The 19,062-nt window shown below is 46.6% G+C and overlaps 1 protein-coding gene across 5 annotated transcripts in view; it reads right to left on the minus strand.

The window, feature by feature from the left end:
- Positions 1-19,062, minus strand: part of LOC306830536 (leucine-rich repeat and fibronectin type-III domain-containing protein 3-like) — a 195,724-nt gene that overhangs the window by 151,020 nt on the left and 25,642 nt on the right. Inside the window, exon 1 of one of the 5 annotated variants that reach the window (XM_079354113.1) lies at positions 8,134-8,289. The exons of the other annotated variants lie outside the window; for them this stretch is intronic. The gene's annotated coding sequence lies outside the window, so the exon portion shown is untranslated. Of the gene's footprint in view, positions 1-8,133; positions 8,290-19,062 lie in introns of those variants that run through there. 5 annotated transcript variants of the gene reach the window in all.

Raw genomic sequence — 19,062 nt, forward strand, 5'->3', positions numbered from 1 at the left:
GCAGAAGTTCAGACGCGCTCGAGTTTGAAAGGCCAGACGATCTGATGTCCGGATAACGTTGCTTACATGTTGAGGATAATTCTTTAATTTAAAATGTTTTTCCAGTGCATAGCTTCAGGAAAAAAAAAAAAAACTGTTAGAATGGCTGCAAGTTTTTCCAGTAGACCCCCTGAAGGTCTCAGATTGTTGACAACATTAGAGAAAGAGGCGCTGACATCGACCTCTTCATGAAGCCGCTTCTCGTCGTTTCCTTATTCTGGTTTTTTTTTATGTTTCCAAAGAGAGCATAAGCACAGACACACATCACACTTTGGGACTCTTCTAAACCCAACCTGAACCCGAGGACCATGGCCTCTGCACGCAGGGACTCCAGGCCGTCAGCGCTCCCCAAAACAACGAGTTTTTAATGAAATAAGGGAACGACGCCTCCAGAGTACACCTTGCATTGTGCTAGCAGGCAAACAAACAAACGACCGACAAAGTGCGAACACGACACGAGTGCTCCGGTGCTGCCTTCACGTGTGCACCGAGTGAACCTGGAGTGAAGGGCAACATGTTGTCTGCACGTTGTTCTCTTTATTCCCGTGTGTGATCGTTTGATCCCGTGAGTGCCGCTGCCCATGGCGGCGCCGTCAGACGGTGTGAAAGCATCACACTGACACCGAGGGACGCAGCACGCTCCCACTCCAGTGTGTGCAAACGGAACGGTCTGTCTGCGCCGTTTAAAACTTAGCACACATCAAGTCCCGTGTGAAGCTCGCACTCACATGATTATTTTATCCACTCCTCCTCTGCTCGCTGCTGAGGCCTTTTCAACGAGCACCGTGGAAAACAAGCGAGAGGGCTTCCAATATTTGTGCACACTTTGATGCTAAGTAAAGGAGGAGCGCTGCAGGGAGGTATGCATTCACGGTAAGGCTAATAGTTTGTTATTGTGTGGTTTTTCCTTTTTAAAAGTTAGTATATGGGCTAATGGCATGCAGCGGGGAAACTTTTATGCTGATGATGTTGTATAGTTTCCTGTATAAGTAAAGAAGTAAACACGAAAAGTGCTGATGCATGAATGTATTAGCATTTGGACTTTCAGACAGGCTGGACCAAGTTTACACACACACACACACACACACACACACACACACTGCTGCATTCTGAGCACGTCATATGTAAATGAGTGATGTGGCTGCTTTGACGTTTATTTTATATGAAACCAAAAAAACAGCCACAAGAGGCTTAAAAGTTTGTGGAAATGCATTTCCTGTTCATGCTGTGGATCGACTGTGTTTCCCTGTCTGGATTGGATTTCAAATCGGAAACTAAAATGAATGTGTTTGATGCATCTCTCGCTGACACTCACTCTAATGATGCGTCCTGGGTGAGAGCCCCTCCCCTCTCTAAACGAAGGCTAAATAAATCCCTTTAAAGAGCTGCATGATGTGACAGAGGGCCACAACTGTGACTCATTATAATTATCTTCCTGTCACAGCAGCCAGTCTCACTGCACTGCTGCAGCTCATTAACCCCTCCACCCCCACCCCCTCAAAACACACACACACACACACACACACACACACACACACGTGCAAACACACACTCCCCGAAACAACCTCGTCCAGCCGATTATCTCTGCTCATGAAACAGATTTCAACTCAAATGAATATTCGCGATGCAAACCTGGATCTGAACTTTTATACCACACGGGACACTTCAGCTCTTCTGCTTTTAAACAACATAGCACAACAGGTGTCAACATTTAGTGAGACGATAAATAACAGTCAAGCGCACCAACAGGCTCTTTAACTGAAGGATTTTCAGTCGAGCTTTCTAGAGTTTCCTGGCAGCCTGCTGAAGTCCTTCCAAAAACCATGGGTTCCTTTTTCTGTCATTTACAACCCAGAATATTCCAACCTTGAGAGCATGTTTACGAAACAGCAGAATCGCTCTTCAATTAGAACCCAGGAGGTTCAGATCAACTAACATCGCCAATGATGAGACCCCGCCTCCAGAGAATCACGTGTCAGCGACACAGGAGGCGGAGCTTATAGTTTTTAATTATTGAAGCGCTGAGTCTTTGTGTAGTTACCAAAATGACTCAGCTCCAGAAACATCGATCCATTAGTTTGCCCGACATCACGGAGATACTATAAAGGTGGATCGGGGGAGTTACACATGTGTTTCCCTGCACACACAAACTTGTATTGTTGTTGCTCTGTAATAAAAACCCTAACCCTCCTCCTCTCTCTTAACTCTGTCATATGAACTCAAAGCTGAGGGGGAAGAAGCTAACGGGCCCCCCGTCTAAACGCTCCTTTCTCCCTCACACCTTCCAAAAAGGCCCTTGCTGTCTCTTAGCTCTTAAAGCGCTCTTGGCTCGCTGCCCTGACCGCTCTCTCACCCTCCCTCCTCTTTCAGTCTGCAGGTGGATTTAGCTTCGGTGGCTGGACCCAAAAATGAAAGTGCAAACAGAGCATGCAAAGACACCACTTTAGGCTGGCGACACGCGACACCGTTAGCCAATTTTAGAAACTTCAGAAGCCCCAGACATGAGCACAGTTTAACATTATAATCCTTCACACTAGCACTGGACCACACACAAACATGGAGGCCGTGTGGTTTGTATCTGAGACATCATGGAGGCTGCACACGCTGCTCTTCTTCCTCCATGTTCCACTTGGCTCGGGGCTCAGTAGTGTTTGTGTTCGCTGCCATGAGCTGTTAAAATGCACATCTGGTTGATGAAAGCTCATGACTGTTCTGCATCCTCACACACACACACACACACACACACACTGTCTCTCCTCTCTGTCTTTTATATCATCGTCTCTTATCTTCATCTCCTCCTCCTCCTCCGTGTGTCACATCCTCTCTCTTTCTCCGAGTTCACTCCACACTGATCCATGATACTCGGTCTGCTCACACCCTCCATCACGAATGCTGCAGCCTGTTAGACTCAAGGTGTGTGTGTGTGTGTGTCTGTTGTTTTTTTATCCTGTTTGTGCACTTGCCATCTGTGTGACTTTGAGCATGTGTGGAGCAGAGTAAGTGGTGCATGGTGTGGTTTAATGTCACCCACACGTGTGTGTGTGTGTGTGTGTGTGTGTGTGTGTGCGTGTGCATGTGTGTGTCAAATTGATTCTGTGTTGATTTGTGGCATCTCTTCTTCATGAATCATTCAAAGAGCTCCAAATAAGAAATTGTCCCTGACTTTCCATCTTCAAAGCCGAGCACACACACACACACGCACACATGCACACACACACACACACACACACACACACAAACACACACACACACACATGCATGCACACAATGAGACTATCCAACTTGGCATATGCTACTTTGGGAGTGTATACGATTGTATTAGCTGAGTGTTTATGTGAGAGTGAGTGCATTGTGACTGTTCTGACGTGTGTGTGTGTGTGTGTGTGTGTGCGTGTGTGTAGCTGATCAGACAGCAGGCCTGAGGCTGTGGCCGGATCAGATTGAGTCGGCGGTGCAGAGCATAGAGCGGCGAGCAGCCTTCAGCGGGAGATGCTCGCTCTTAATCTGATTGCGGCTCCAGACTCGGCTCAGTTGAGCGACTGAGGAGCATTCTGGGACCACAGACACACAGCAGCTCAGACTTCAACCTAAAAAGGCTGCTGATTATTTAAACATGGCATGGGACTGGAAGGATCTCTAATGCTTTGACATCAGATTTTTTTTCTGCTTATCCGAGGCCGGGCTTTGGTGGCAACAGAAGCCAGACTACCCTCTCTTCCAGCTCCTCCTGGGGGGGGGGGAACACCTCGCCGCTCTCAGGACAGATGGGATATATAATCCCTCTGGGAAGCTCAGGTCCCCTCCCAGTTGGGTGTGCTTGGAAAACTCCAAAAGGAACCGCTTCACCTGGCTCCTGTCGGTGTGAAGGAGTAGCGACTCTAAACTCCCTCCGGATGTCTGAGCTCCTATCTGAGTCCGATATCAGGGAGAGAGAGAGAGAGAGAGAGAGCGAGAGAGAGAGAGAGAGAGAGAGAGAGAGAGAGAGAGAGAGAGAGAGAGAGAGAGAGAGAGAGAGAGAGAGAGAGAGAGAGAGAGAGAGAGAGAGAGAGAGAGAGAGAGAGAGAGAGAGAGAGAGAGAGAGAGAGAGAGAGAGAGAGAGAGAGGGGACTGACTGAGCAAACGAGCTGCTGGTCTGATTCCCCCTTTGAGGACTGCAGCCTCTGCACTTGCAGCTCGCATGCCGCCCCCTCATCCTCCCTCCAAGGCTGAGCCCAGAGGAACCTCGATGGGACTTTTTGCATCGGTGATTCTTTCGGTCACATGACCAGAGAAGGCTTGGTAAATTCACCACGTCTTGTCCAACGCCGGCATCACCGCCAGCGCTGCAGCTTCCTCTTAAACAGGCTGCAACATAAACCGCAGGGGTAAATGTGCCAATGTCGCTGAGTTCGATTTACTGAAATTGGTATTTAACAGAAATCCAAATGAGTTTGATGTTTGCACAAACAGAGCTAAGTTCTGCTACTATTCCTTGTTCTTTGTTCAGAGTGCGTCCATGGTTAGATTCCACGGAGGAAGCAGAGCGGGTACTTTAGAGGTCACTTCTTTGTGAACGCTCTTTGCTTTGTTGCCTCATTCATCATCCTTCCCTGCACCCTCCATCCTTCCATTGGTTTGCTCTTCAGCCTGATAAATAGCCTTGGAGATAATTAACACTTCAATACTGCCGAGTCGAGGAGCGGAGACCCGGTGCAGTACGTCGGTATGAAAACCGGAGCTGAATCAGATTTGGATTTCATCAGATAAGAGACATTACACTGATTGGATTCCAGGTAGGAAAAAAATCAGCGCTTCAGGAGAGCAGAGGAGATTTCTGTGACACGCGTGACGCAGCTTTCAGTCCATGTCGGCTCCAAACTGATCAAAGGTCAGATCAAAACAATGAATGTATTTTCAGTTCTAATGAGACTGGGGGCTCCCAGAGAAATAAACATGTGTACTGCCCACATCACTATAAATAATGGAGGTCGGACTTTAGGGATTGAAACTGAAATGGCTTTTAGAATAACAAGATTTCCCGACATGGTTTTCATCCGTTCTAAGCGAAGCCGTGATTTGTAGAAAACGGGCTCTTTGCTGAAAATAAGTTTCTGTGTAAATGGGATTAAAATAATCTGTGCACGTCTCCAGCTCTCAGTTCATTAATGCTCTGGAGAGAACACCTCGAAGACGACCGACCTATCAGGCTTCATTTGATCCACACCACAGTGCGCAATTTGTACAAACATGCAACGTGTAAATCAGAACCAATAAAAGCAAACAGGTCTGACCTTTCCGTTCCCTTATCCCACAGAAACAAATGCCACCCTCTTCAGATTAAATAATTAAACACGTCTCAGTATTTACAGCTTTAATAACGTGGCCATGTAGCACAGAGGTCAAGCCGCCTTCACTATAGGCACTCAATTAAATCGGAGCCTCGGCGTAAAGTGGCGCTTTAAAAACAGACTCCAGTCCACTGTACGTGGGGGATAAATCAAGGCATGCATGATATGTTGGATGCAAATTGGAACCAGTTCACAGTAAGTTGTAAAATCCTGACAAACATATATAACAACACATTATTGTGCTTATTTAACTTCTTGCTATTTTTGGCTTTATGTCCTATGTTAGCTGTTTTTGCATCAATACACTGAAACCTGTCACGCCCGCTTTAAGACCAAATCCAGGACTCCTTCTTGGTTTTAAGAAGGAAGGGACGGCGATTTTAGAGCCTGTTGGGGCCCTAAGCTAAAATCCATTGGGGGCCCTCGAACTAACGTTCAGCAAAGCAATGAGAAATGGCTGAATTTAGAGGGGGCCCTCTTAGGGGGGATTCATACTGCCATTGCAAATGTTGCTGCTTTGGGTCCCCCTGCTGGTCTGGGGCCCCAAAGCAGTTGCCTGCCTTTCTCGTTAACAAGCAGCAGCTCTGACGGAAACTTAAAAAAGCTTTTTAGTGGAAGAATGAAAGATTTTTTGTTTTTGTTAAAGTGGAATTATTCTGGATAACTAAGTTGAGTTTGTTTGCAGGACAAGTGTTTCCCTCTGAGTCCTGTTTGTTTACTGTTTCTGTGCAAGCGTTACAGAATGACTACAATTATCCTCACATGCTTAACACTGAATATCCATGAGGCACAAAAACACAGTAATTAACTTTAACATCTCTGTCTTTGCACATACGGAGAGCCAGGAGACTCTCGGAGGTTATTCCACCAGGTCCTGGTGGCTTTTCAAATCCTGTCAGAGGTCACGGGGGTCGGCGTGAATACAGCGAGTGCAGCTCACAGGACAATCCCACGGCGCGGATGAGTGTCCACAGGGAGTGAAATGAAGAATAGCTTCATTTTACCAGGGGAGGAGAAACGACAGCTGAGGTTGGAAGGCGGAGATTCGAAGGGAGAAAGCAGGAAGTTTGTCTCGCTAACTAATGGTGTGTGTCACATTTTGATTTGAAACATGTTACCAAAAACAGGGCCACACTAGAGAAAGCCTCAGGGAGGCAGCGGGAACATTAAGATTGCTTTGCTGCCCATATTTTAGAGTAATATGCCATATGGTGGGCTGTTTCTCCTCCTCCATTAGACCCTGATGAATACTGCCATCGCTTAAATGCATCCGTTATGCAATATTTCCCATTTATTCAATTTAAAAACGCTGCCTTTTTATTCATCATCAACTTTAATTTCCATTTTTTTATTCTTTGCAGCAAACACCAGTGCACAGCTTACGTTGTGGTTTTTGGCCAGCAGCCGTTCAGCTGGCTGATTGAGTTACTCTGCAGTGACGGATTAAAGCATGACGCAGCACTCCTGCTCAGCTTCAGGCCTGACTCAGGTGCAACAGAGTCCTAATCTACCTGTGAAAAGATCAAAGCGCTCACTGGTGTTGACCTGCTGCTCAGCACGCAGACAACACCGCTCCAGCCCAGTGTTCTCATCACGCCGTACAGAGCCAGGAGCGAGAGGGCGAGCGAGCGAGCGAGGGGAGGGGGGGGGGGGGGGGCTGGCACACAAAAGCTCATTCAAGGTGAAGTTTTAAAAGGAGACCAGCGTAGGTGACCCCTGTGTCCCCTCTTCTCACTGAGCACAACTAGAACAAAGAACAGCACCGCCTGCTCTGGAGGGAAACTTCACACTGTAGTGAAGCTTGTTTTGGTTTTTTTCCGGACGGGAGAAAAGAAGAGAATCGAATCGTATTCGATATGCTTTTTTAAATCCAAAGTACATTTTATAATGAAAGCCATGATCTTGGTCTGGACTGTGTGATATCTTAAAGTCAGTTTCCACAGGATCCCGCCCTCTCTAACGCATGCACCACGGTCCATCATTATAAATACACGACAGAGCCTTCTGCAACCTCACATCAGAGCAGATCATCCCAGACAGGAAGTGAAGGCATACAGCATCCGTTGAATTTCAAAATAAAACACAGTGTAAAGTGTGGTGTAGGAATATGAGACATGATCCCAGTCCTTCATTTTTAACCCTGAGTCCGATATTTATCTGCTACTTCAGCTTAGATGGACTTGAGCTTGTAGAGAGCTTTTCTCATCTTCTGACTACTCAAAGCGTTTTTACACTGCAGATCACACCGACACACTCACACACTGATGACAGAGTCCATCAGAGGGAACTAATCCATTCATGCACATTCAAACTGAGCCACAGCCGCCCCTCCATGCCTCGTCCAAAATGTCTCTACATGTGGTGTATTAAATACAAATTATTCTTCATTGGTTTTCAAAGGTGTAAATATGGAGAGAGATGAAAGCAGTCAGCTTGGTCACAGCAGCAGAGCGGGAACACAAACAGCAGCTGGACTTTTATTTATTCATTCAATCATTTTCAAACAACTCAGACCTGGATCCTCACCTGCCTGCCTGCCTACCAGAGCTCCACATGTTGGCCCTGATCCGGTCTCCCATGACCCACATGGAGGCTGACCGAGGGCTTTTCATTCTGGAGCTCGACATGAAGTCAACTGAGGAACACAGCGGGAGGTTTTACTCTCACAGTGACTCATACAGTCGTCTCTCCATCTCTCCACTCACCCACACGGAAACAACACTCCATCAACAGATGCCCACAGAACGACAGTGTTTACGTTATTCACCTTATATAAACCATCGGTTCCCCCTCCTCAAGCTGAAACTTTGTTCTCTTTATTTGTCATTGCACCAGATTTGCACCTGACGGACATCTCAAACTCTCGTTGCCACGTTCTATCCAGATGTGAAATGTTTGGTCCGGGTTACAGAGACAGTCTGAGGAAAGATCTGAGCGTCCTCATTGCATGATGTGTTTTCATGCAGTAACTCCCAGAGAGCCCAGTGGTTCCAGTGGAGCGGCCCAGCAGCTGACAGATGAACACTGGAGGTGACGCGTGCAGCTTTTGGTGGGAATACAAAGTGGAGCGTTTATTCACTTATTAAAGAGGAAGTTAAAACGGTGGCTATACGCAGGCTGTGCGAGAGTCTGTTGTTGTGGGCTTCCAGCCTGACAACAGAGCATGATTAAAGCCGCCTCGGGCTCAGTGTGACGGTGAGTTCATTCTATTTGTGTCCCGAGTCAGATACGTAGAAATGATCCCGGCCTGCAGGCATCTCTACAGGAGCCGCGCCTCGACCCGCTAAATCCTCCTGCTCATTGGAGGACTGCAGCCGCGCTGCAAAACACATCCACCACAGCGCTCCTCCACTTCCTCCCTGCCATCCTCACCTGGATCTGAGCACATGCATAACCTTTAGCTTAGCATGCACGGAGTCCATGTATCACTAAATACCAATCCGGGACCTACTCCAGCACATCACAGCAGACTCCTCAGGGATGGAGCAGTGACAAGAGAAGAGAGGAGCCGTATGAAGTCAGAAAACAAATCCACAGAGGACGTGTTGACCAGAGACAACAAAGTGCTCTGCAGTGTTCAGTTGGCAGTGTGTGTGAAATTAGCCTCCCTGCTTCTATGATAACAATGCTTTCATCAGGGAGGAGACAAAGCCGGTCACAGTTTGACAACATTACATTCACCAACAGATTAACACATCCGCTGCTCGTCCCTGACTCCTACGTCAAGCCACTCTGTGCTGTTGTACGAGATCAAACTGTTTGCTAATGCAAACACAGGATGTCAAACGGGTGTGTGGAAGTGTTGCCAATTGTCAACGTTGATGTGATGCTTGTTAGAAAGACAACCGAGAGGAGGGGAGGAAAAGATGCTAAAGCAGCCTTTTTTCTGTGGGCTGCGAGAAGCTTAGATTCAGATGTGGGGCGGATGACAGGAGGGGAACAGTGATGAATTAAACATTCGACATGAAGGAAGGATGGGCGGAGGAGGAGAGGAAGAAGGAACAGCTTCGAGGACGACCAATAAACAGCAGCTATGAAGAACATGCGGATAATTCTGGATGTATAAAAAGCCTTTCTCAGGAGGGCGACACATGGTGAAGACAGCCATGATGCTGAGGAGCCCCAAAAAAGGAAGGTGGCTGTTGCTGCTCAAGAGAAATATCAAAAAGAAAGTAAGATGACGGGTTCCAAGATGTTGGGGAAAGATGGAGCAGCTGTGAGGTCATTCCTTTCATGGCAGCACAGATACGTCATCATGCAACACATGCATGGTTTTACGTGATCATGAGGAGTGCTCAGATTACAAGATGGGCGGACTCAAAAATAAATAAATAAATAAAAGGTGAGGATCTGTGCTCATTTACATGAACTAAACCAGAACAGGCTTCTTCAGCAGGATGGTAGGCCAAAGACAAAATAAACCCTTTGGCTAGCACATGAAAGAGGAGAGAAGAGGAGATGAGGATGAAGGAGACGAAGGAGTGAAGAGGAGAGGAGTCCTCAGACAAGTGAAGGATGAGGACGAGGAACCAAACAACAAGAACATCCTCGCACGTCTCATGTCGAGTAAGGACGATAATCTGAAGAGCTCTTTACCTCCCGTCACAGAAGAACAGAAGAATGTCTGCTTCTGGTTAGCTCAGCGAGCCGTCGAGTCCCGAGGCCCTCTGGGTGATATAAGTCTCATAAAGAGCAGAAGCTACCCAGGGACCCCCTCCTGTCCGCCCCCCCCCCCCCCCCCCACCAACTCCCCTCCAACCTCAGTCAATGAGCCAAATCGAAGGCCATTTGTCCCAGCACCTCCCCTCTCTTTCTTTTCAAGCCTTCGTTTTGTCCTCCTTGCATTTTCTCTCCCCTGCTATTTTGCACGTTCTGCACCAATCCTTAATTCTTTTTTTTTCTCTCTCTCTCATTTCCACGTCCTGGTTTCTTGGTTTCCTCCGCTCTAAGTCTCTGCTGCTGTTTCCTTTGCTGTGTCCTCCTCTTGAAACTCAAAGCTCTCCTGGAAGGTTGAAACTTCTAAAAGTTACTTTAACTTTTTTTTTGGTGGTTTGTCTTTTTTTTTATTTCGTAACAGTGACATTTAAAAAAAAAGTATCCACACTTTTATAGTGTGTTACCTAACAGAGCATCTGATGACTTCAAGTTGCTAAATGCCAAGCGAAGACGTATTCAGTGATTTGTTGTCGATCTACAAAATGTAAAGGTTCCTCTAAAAATGTCCATTCAAACATTACGTCTGATGTTTTTCCAACGTTGTCCTGTAATTATTTAGTGTTAAAATGTTCTTTCTTTAAGTGTTTCATGTTTTCTGTTCAAGGTTTAATCTGCCTTCTTCTATTCCTTCTGTCTCCTTGGACTGGAACCTTTCCTTCTTTCCTCACTCTGTCCTCAGTCCATGATCTCGATGCATCGTGAAGGCACGACTGCATGCCTCGGCTTCAGTTCCTCCAGCATCTCGCTGTGTTCCTCTCCATGGAGTCAGGAGGTGACAGAGAGAGAGAGAGAGAGAGAGAGAGACAGAGAGAGACAGAGAGAGAGAGAGAGAGAGACAGAGAGAGAGAGAGAGAGAGAGAGAGAGAGAGAGAGTAAGAAGGAGGACAAGAACAATAAAAAACGATGACAGCATGAGAGAGATGAGAGGAGGAAGATGACAGACATCCCTCTATGTTGAGATGGCTCACCCTCAGGCCATCATCTCATGGAGTAACACGGAGCAGGATGGCGATTAGTCATGGAAGACGGGACGGCGGAGGAGAGCAGAGAGCTGACGGGGGGGGGGGGGGGGGGTTAAAAAGAAAATGAAGGCACAGGTACAGAGGTTGAAATCGACTGGCCCTCACGCTGAAATCAGCAGACGTTTTTCTAAACAGGCAGATTGGTGACTCATCCACCTGAACGCTCTGAATTGATTTGCGAGGCAGAAAACGAGTATGTTTGCATCAACTCGCGTATGCTAAGCTGCGCTTTGCCTTTTTGAGCGGCAATCCATTAAGTCATTAAGTAATTCTCTATTTCAAACAGCAAGGCTGTGTGGAAATGGAGGGGAGGGGGAGGGGGGGTGAAATGTACTCTACTGAATGAAATGCTATGGTGCCTGCTTCTCTTTTCACCAGCTAGCATGTCTGCAAAAACAAAATCAGGATTTGAAGTCAGTTGAAGAAAGAAAAGATCACCATGGACAGCCTGGTGAGCAGTCATTCAGTGAAGCGTCATCGTGACTTCAAATTCAGGTGGACACTTGTTGCATCTCCGGACTTGAAGTACAAAAGAATGAGAAGAAGGAAACCCAGTGCACGCTCAAGTCCAGACCAAGCAGCGACCTCAGGTCCTGCAAAACGAAGCTTTCAGTTCCAATACATGTGAGCCAAAACTGAGCGCAACTCCAAAAAACCCCTCTTCATGTGTTCAGCCACCTGCTTGGTTTCCATCTGCGTGTAAAAGAATTCAAATCGGAGGACTGAAAATGATGACAAACACAGATCCAGGTCCAGAAAACACCAACAGTGACATCTCGGTGAGTGTGGGTCGCTGCTGAGCGGCTGAGGGGGAGTCTCCGTCATGCTTCTGCCATAGAAAGCGACGCTGCATTTTTAGCACAGCGAGGCCCGAATCAATTCTGTAATGGAAGAGTGAGAGGCGAGAGGGAGGGAGGGTGGACAGACGAGGGAAGGCGAGCGACGGGAGAAAAAAAGAAGAGCGTGGCGAATCGACAAAACGGTGACAGCGGAGGACACGCTGCTCATCTCTACACTTCCTTTAAATTCCGCTTTCATTTCGTTTTACTGGGTCACATTCACATCAAAGGATCTCTGTATGTTTGGAGATGTGTGGGCGAGCGCTGTGCGAGTGTGCTGTAAATGCGAGGCGAAGTGCGTGGAGATGGCTTAGCGTGTTTGCTTGCTTATGTGTGAGAGAGAAACAACTTTCACCACGAAGCAACAGTTGTGTCTTCCCTAGAAATGCTGGCTTTGATAAGCTGCTATGATGCAACTCAAACTACTGAACATGTAAGAGGATATTCCACATGTTTGCTGTTAACAGGGATTTAAACCGACTCAATGCAGGACCAGGACCGAGGGTTGGTCCTGCAGGGGGGCGAGGAGGGGGACCGGAGCAGACCTGAGAATGCAGGTGGGAGGTGTGTGTGTGTGTGTGTGTGTGTGCCTCCTCTCACAGAATCCCACTGATCTCAGACGGACACGGCTCGAACAATGAGCGCTCTGTGCATGACAGAGGGGGATTGTTTGTGTGTGTGTGTGTGTGTGTGTGTGTGTGTGCGTGGGTGTGTGTTATGCATACAGTGTAAAGCTGAGATATGACTGCATGCTCACAGAGCCACATCCTTCCTCCAGGCTCGACCTTCTTCAAACTGTAAATATCTCCACCTCTCCGCCCCACGCAGGCCGGATCACTCGTGGCTCCAACGTGACCCCCACTCCTCGGAGCTCCTGTGCCCAACCCTGATGTGGATTATCAAGTGAATCATGAAGTCCAGCAGTACATGTGGAACATGAGAAGTACAGTACTGTGTGTGTGTGTGTGTGTGTGTGTGTGTGTGTGCGGCTGCTCAACCGTGCATAACTCAGCTTCACTGTTGGGTGAAAAAAAAACATTGTGTGCATCCTTTTTTTCCCACTTTATACATATGTATAAATAACCTTTAATTATTCCGGGTCGAACACAGATGCTGTGGTTCAGTCACGCATCGCTTAACACACACAAACGCTGCGGTACATTACGCATTCATACTCACGCCACTGATGCTGTGAAGACTGTTAATGCGGGCCCTGAACACTCGGAGAAGTCGGATTGTTTCCTGAACAGACGCTTCAATCGACAAGGTCACTCTCAGAGAAGAGCATCTCTTTCCTCATTAAATACAAAAAAGAAATAAGGACACAAACTGGAGATTCTGCAGAAGATTCAGTTATACAATCTGCAACATCACATTCACATTTATATTTAGATGTGACTCACAGCAATTATGAATGTGTCGTTTGCATACAGAGCCATTTTGAAGCTGGCAGAGCACAAGCATAAAGCACGGGAACCAACAGTAGCCTGGAGCAGACACAAACGGACAACTAATGAAGTGTGTTGACATTTAAAGGTCTCACATTAAATGCTTGTTCATAATTTGACAAACTCCCTTCAAATACGAGTTAGAAAAAAAGTAGCATTTCTAAAATGAATGAATCCTCTGGCTGTGTGCAGCCGTTGACTCATTTTTGTGTTATCGCGTCTGTTAGCTTAATGCTATACTCTGTCTGTTTGTGTCCTGTTTTACGTTCTCGTGTTCCCTGAGTCGTTCCCTCTAATCGTTTAAACTTTCCATAATGAGTGTCCCTGCAGCAACGATTTACAGGAGAACCCCCCAACCTGCTGATTAAGATTAGCATCGCTGATGATTTATTTCACCTAAGGGACGGCTGCCAGCTCAGCAGCAAGGTCAGAGGTCATGGGCGGTTAGGACTCAGCTGACGTTGCCCCTCTGCAGCCGCTCAGAGGTCTTTATCTTCATGGAGGTCACCTGCTGACCACTGCTGAGTCTCCCTCTGATTCACTGAAGAGTATCAAGTGAAGCTCACAGCCAATCAATGCCTCTAAGTCCGCCCGCTGATTGATGGGAAATAAAGAAGTGTAGGTCAGCAGTGCGGAGCCTCCACCCTGCTGCTGATACCTTTAATGGACATCTCGTTATTTCTACATGTCTTGATCGCAGATGTTCCATCACAACACATGATTGATGTTGGCACATCTGGGGGACAATCTCTAAACATCTGCAGCAAGAGCAAACATTCAGCAACAACTGGGTTCAACAACCTCGCAGGTCTCCATGGTTACATGAACAATAAATCAAAAAATAAACTTTGTGATAACTTCCACATGGAGTTTGTTTCTTGATGAGGAACATTTAACAGTTTTTAAAAGCTGTGTGTGTTCGGACTGACCTGAACCAAGACAACAGCGATAAGTTGTTGTTCTTTGTATTTCACTGTTTGGCTACAAATGTGAAGCTGCTCTGCCCTACAACAGGCACACATGTACACACACACACACACACACACACACACACACTTGTAGTGCAAACAGGAAGAGACACACAAAGACAAACACATGTTGGAGAACACACACGGACAGAAACAAAGGCCGATTATTCTCCTCTCTCTCTCAAAACAGGGATTAGTCAGCTGCCCCTCGAATAGAGAACTGGCCTAAATAATTCTGCACCGCACACACACACACACACACACACACACACACACACACGCGCACGGTTACTCAGAGTCAGTAGTGTGTGTGTGTGTTGCACTGTGGAGGGAAAGGAGGGTTTGTTGATGTTGAAAATAAGAATTACAGGATGTTCCCGTCCTGCTGATTTTCTGCATCACAATTATTCTGTGTGCAGACAAAAGAATGAATAAGCATGAGAGCGCTCACTGTCTATTAACGTCAGAGCTCTGCTGTAAAGAGAAAAAAGGGTGATCGCAGTAACTATTGTGTGTGTGTGTGTGTGTGTGTGTGTGTGTGTGTGTGTGTGTGTGTGTGTGTGTGTGTGTGTGTGTGTGTGTGTGTGTGGTTCTTCCAGTAAAATTAAAATAAGCTCCTACTAATTACGCTGGACACATTTCACTGCTGCAGCATTCTCCTGCCCATTAAAGTGCTCGGCTGTAATTAGCCCAAAGAGACCGCAGTTATTTGGTGTGGGTGTGTGTAGGTGTGTGCGCGCGTGTGTGTGTGTGCATGAGTCTCTGGGAAGCTGAAATGTAATAATTTCATCCCTCCCGACAGTGGACATTTTAAAGGGACATGAGGACCTCTTGCCAAGAACAGAGTCAGAATGTGTCCACTAATGATAATAATCAGAGAGAAGATCTGATGAGAGAGAGAGAGAGAGCGAGCGAGCGAGAGAGAGAGAGAGAGCGAGCGAGCGAGCGAGAGAGAGAGAGAGAGAGAGAGAGAGAGCGAGCGAGCGAGAGAGAGAGAGAGAGAGAGGGTCCTTTCTATTATTAGTAGAAAGGACAGCCTGCCTGTCCAATCACTGTGCTGATGAGACTCATGTTATTAATTATCAGGCTGAGAGACCGAGGCAGAGAGAGAGAGAGAGAGAGAGAGAGAGAGAGAGAGAGAGAGAGAGAGAGAGAGAGAGAGAGAGAGAGAGAGAGAGAGAGAGAGAGTCTCTGACTTCTTTCAAACACGACAACACGATGACCTTTGACCCTCTGGTGTGCCACATGAATGCAACATGTCAACACGGTGACAGAAACGGGTTGTGCTCTGCTGAAAATCGAACAAGCGTGGATGAAAAACTCTCAAGTCTCATGCCAAACCCTACTTTACACAATATTACCCTACATATTGATCATTGATTGACATATTGATAACTGATTCTTTTAAAAGTCTTTGTAGCTACATGAAGACGAACAGACTGTGGCTCAGAAAACTGAGGACATTTGACTTTAAATGATGTCATCTGGTTTGCACCAGCCTCCATTAGTAAAAACAAGAATTTGACCTTGAGCACTGCAGGAGTTAGTTTTTGTTTGCAGTTATTTTAAAATTTAACAAGCGTTTTCTGTCACACCAGTTGAAGTATCAGTAATGTTTTTAAGGGGCAAAAAAGTCAGAGTGGTGAAACTGAAGTGTTCAGAAATATTACTGAAAGTCAAACTGGTTTTGGCTGTGGTTCAGTTTTTACAGTTTTCAGACTTAAAACAAGAGGAGCATACGTTATGTTTCTTTAGTGCTTTCTAGTTTGAGTCTGGAAACTGAATCAGGGGTTAAAATCAGAGTGAACACAAAAAGGGATTGTGGTAATCAGTGAAAAAGAACAATTAAAGAAAAGCACGGAGAGGAGACGAGGGAGGGAAAGGTGACATGAATTAATAAAGTCAAAAAATGTGATGAGACGAGAAGGAGCTTCCAAACGCAGCGAGAGGAGAGCATGCAGGGTCAGCTCTCTTCTCTCATTCTGTTATAACAGAGGGGAAAGTTTGAGAGGTGGAAATTAAAGGCTTTGTCAGGTTGGAGAAGAGGAGAAGAACAGAGAGAGAGGGCGAGAGAGAGAGGGAGAGAGAGAGGGGGGGGGGGGGAATGGGCACTCCATGCTCCAAATTTCCCATTAGCCACTTACTTAACACACACTGCAAATGCATTCAGTGAATAACTAGGCTCCCCTCACTCTCTCTCTCTCTCTCTCTCTCTCTCTCACACACACACACACACACACACACACACGCACACATGCACACACATCTTGCACACACAGCCCTGGCTGCAGTACAGTGGTGTAATTGGAGAAAAGTAAAAGGAACATGAAAATGAAATGTGATTAGCGGAGTGAGGAGGTCAGAGGCAGAGCTCCGCTGTGACTTCATGTAAAAATGAAAAGATGAGTTACGACGCAGCCTCAGAGGACAGATCAGCCGTTCGTCTCGTATCACACGACTCACACTCAGTTTGTCCTCCGAGAACACGACTCTGCTCTCCTCAACTAAAAAACACAAAAGTCTACGTATGAGCTGACAGGCTGACACCACATTACATGACGTGAGACTGTGGATAGTTAGGGGCGGGGTCAGTTCAGGACTTGTCTGTCACTGACTCACATCTGTCGATTCGAACGCCGTCGGGGTCAGCGAGTCGGTTACGCCGTCTCAAAGTCGGCGATGGTCAGAGATACTTTATGTTTTCAGATGGGGGATTTAACAGCAAACACAAGCCGACCTCCCACGTGTTGGACAGCCGGGGCGGCAAGTCCAAGTCTCGATTCTCTCAGGATACGGCTCTACATTTTCTCACAGTGATATCTGACATATTTTTGTGGTTCCAAATCTAAACAGTGAACGACGACAACAGGCTGGAAACGAGCGCTGGGAAGAAATGCAGAGCAGCCTGACAGCAGAGATTCAGATGAACAGACAGCGAACGTCGTCAATCAATTTGCTGGAGAGCGTTAATCCCGTTTATAGTTTTGTCGAGGAAGAAACCCTTCTGGTTCACATTCGGATCATCGACTGATCCTCTGACTCCAACCTGTCAGTCCTCGGTGAGTTCTGCAGCAGAGACAGACAGAGGAGAATCAAACGTGGAGGAGTTTGTCTGCTTGCTGCAGTCCAGACACTCGTCCGATCCGGATCAGAACCAATGCAGAACACATGGGATACAACGAGAGAGCAGCTGTTCTTCACTCAACACGTCCTCATGCATTCAAGCTAACACGCTCACTAACTGACTGACACCTCATGAGTGTTTCCTTCCTCAGCTCGTTGATCTCTAATGTGAATACATGTGATGTATTCTTGCACAGACTCCATGTCTCCCCCCGTCATGACCATACCACTTCATCAAAATCCACTTTTTGTGCAGCTTTCCAAGAACTTAATTTTTTTTTTATATAGCTACGAGTCACGTTACCGAGAACTAATCCAACAAATTCATTCAAGGTTTTACAAATCTGTTTTTCTGCAGTTAATGCTGTTGGATATATTTTGGGTTGTGCCCATTTTCCTGCAATTTTTCAAGGCTGTTTGTAGTCGCAGGGAAAATTTGATCCAGCTTCATGCTGGGCGTGTCCGACAACTTTGCTCTGATCCGTTGGTAGAACCTGACGTCATGTCCTGGCCGGAGTCAGCCCAATGTTCAAACAGTCCTGCAGGCTGAAGGTTAGGGTACGGGAACATATGATTCTGATTCTGTGGGAACATAGGTCCGCTCCCGTCTGGCCAATGAATGCACTCTGAGTTTTTTAACTAAGCGTGTGTGCTAGCACGCAGGGATGCTAAAGAAGAGCGGTGCGTTTACCAGAGAGCGTCCTGCTCGCTCACGGGTCAAGAAAAAAAAGCTTCATATTCCACCGCCGTGTGTTTACAGCAGCGCCCGAAAGACTGAAAGGAGCGATCACTTCATCTTTTTTTATTTCAAAGAGCATGTTTGGCTGAAGATTGGGAGCCACATGTGCTAAACGACCACTGGGCGTCAGCTGAGCGACCCAGGAGACGGAGTGGGCCGGAGATCTATGCCTGTACTTAAAAAGCTGATTGAACATGTGAGCGCTTTCTAAGCCTCCGCGCCTCCACTTCAAACACACAAACACGTCCGAGTATAGACTCGGGGTAATGCAGAAACACTCCTAAGTGGAGTTTAACAGCGATAGTTAAAGGTGAACAAGAGCAGGTGTTATTGATCTGCTATCCCAACAGAGTGAAGAGCGCTCCTCTCTGACTGATGCTCCAGCCTCCGGTGAGAAGCAGCAGGGAAGTGAAACCCATTTTATGGATCGAAGGATGATGAGCACATATAACTCCGCAGCACTGATGGCATTGTTTCTGAGAGCTTAAATGAGAGCTACATTACAAAATATAATCTGATATTACCTGCTTCGCTCGGCAATAAAGACTCAGACGTGGAGCGTTTATTTGAGCTCCATTAAGAAAATGTAGCATCAGTATTTTTCTAATCTCCCATTAAAGAGTTTAACATCCTTTTATATGCTGAGTGTCATTGATTGATGACTTATTATGTGTCGACTGTGAAGCTTTACGATACTATAAACATCACCAGCCCCTGAAACGGGTGTGACTTGGTAACGGGAGTGTTTTAGGACGTGATAAGTGGTCGCCTATTTATTTTTTTTTTTTTTACTGATTTCCTGCAATCCACCAGTCAACGTGTGTGTGTCGGTCGTGTGTCC

Source organism: Symphodus melops (assembly GCF_947650265.1).
Source record: "Symphodus melops genome assembly, chromosome: 10".
Lineage (NCBI taxonomy): Eukaryota > Metazoa > Chordata > Actinopteri > Labriformes > Labridae > Symphodus > Symphodus melops.